Below are 1877 nucleotides of genomic sequence, written 5' to 3' on the forward strand. Positions count from 1 at the left end.
CACAAAGAAGTTTCTCAGAAAGCTTCTTTCTCTTTGTTATCGGAGGATATTTCCTTTGGCCCTATAGTCTTCAAAGGTATCCGAAATATCAGTTCTCAGATTCCACAGAAATAAGTCTAGCAATCAGACCCACGAAATACAGATGTAACTCTGTGAGTGGAAGTTACACATCACAAGGCAGTATGTCAGAAAGCTTCTTTGCAATTTTTCTCCGAGTATATTTTCTTTTTCACCACAGCCCTCTATAGAATTTGCAAATATCACTTTGCAAATTCCACAAGAACAGGCTCAGCGAATGGCTTCTTGAGTTGAAAGCTGTAACTCTCTGAGATGAATTAACAGAACACTAAGCAGTTTCCCAGAAAGATTCTTCCAGATTTCATGGGAGGATATTTCCTTTTCCACCGTAGACCTCTATGGGCATCGAAATATCACTTTGCAAAGTCCAGAAGAACAGGCTTAGCGAAAGGCTTCTTGAGGGGAAAGCTGTAACTCTGTGAGATGATTTCACAGAACACAAAGAAGTGTCTCAGAAACCTTCTTTCTCTTTCTTATCGGAGGATGTTTCCTTTGGCCCTAGAGTCTTCAAAGGGATGCGAAATATCAGTTGTCAGACTCCACAGAAATAAGGCTAGCAAACAGATACAGGAAATACAGATGTAACTCTGTGAGTGGAAGTCACACATCACAAAGCAGTTTCTCAGAAAGCTTCTTTCCAGTTTTCCTCTGAGGAGATTTTCTTTTTCACCATAGCCCTCTATGGGCTTCGAAATATCACTTTTCAAATACCAGAAAAACAGGCTTAGCGAAAGGCTTCTTGAGAGGGAAGCTCTAATTCTGTGAGATGAATTAACAATACACTAAGCAGTTTCTCAGAAAGCTTCTTTCCAGATTTCATCTGAGGATATTTCCTTTTTCACCATAGCCCTCTATGGGCATCGGAATATCACTTTGAAAAATCAACAAGAACAGGCTTAGCGAAAGGCTTCTTGAGGGGAAAGCTGTAACTCTGTGAGATGGTTTCACAGAACACAAAGAAGTTTCTCAGAAAGATTCTTTCTCTTTGTTATCGGAGGATATTTCCTTTGGCCCTATAGTTTTCAAAGGGATCCGAAATTCAGTTCTCAGATTCCACACAAATAAGGCTAGCAAACAGTTCCACGAAATGCAGCTGTAACTCTGTGAGTGGAAGTCACACATCACAAAGCAGTTTCTCAGAAAGGTTCTTTCCAGTTTTTCTCTGAGAATATGTTCTTTTTCACCATAGCCCTCTATGGGCTTCCAAATATCACTTTGCAAATTCCCCAAGAACAGGCTTATCGAACGGCTTCTTGAGGGGAAAGCTGTAATTCTGTGAGATGAATTAATAGAACACTAAGCAGTTTCTCAGAAAGCTTCTTTCCAGTTTTCATCTACGGCTATTTCCTTTTTCTCCATAGCCCTCCAGGGGCTTCCATATATCACTTTGCAAATTCCAAAAGAAGAATCTCAGCGAAAGGCTTCTTGAGGGGAAAGCTGTAACTCTGTGTGATGATTTCACAGAACACACACAAGTTTCTCACAAAGCTTCTTTCTCCTTGTTGTCGGAGGATATTTCATTGGGCGCTATAGTCTTCAAAGGGATCCGAATTATCCGTTGTCAGATTCCACAGAAATAAGGCCAGAAAACAGAACCACGAAATACAGAAGTAACTTTGTGAGTGGAAGTCACACATCACAAAGCAGTTTCTCAGAAAGCTTCTTTCCAGTTTTTCTCTTAGGATATTTTCTTTTTCACAATAGCCCTCTATGGGGATCCAAATATCACTTTGGAATTTCCACAAGAACAAGCTCAGCGAACAGCTTCTTAAGGGGAAAGCTGTAACTCTGTGAGATGA

This window comes from Mandrillus leucophaeus, unplaced genomic scaffold, assembly GCF_000951045.1.
Source record: "Mandrillus leucophaeus isolate KB7577 unplaced genomic scaffold, Mleu.le_1.0 Scaffold63, whole genome shotgun sequence".
Lineage (NCBI taxonomy): Eukaryota > Metazoa > Chordata > Mammalia > Primates > Cercopithecidae > Mandrillus > Mandrillus leucophaeus.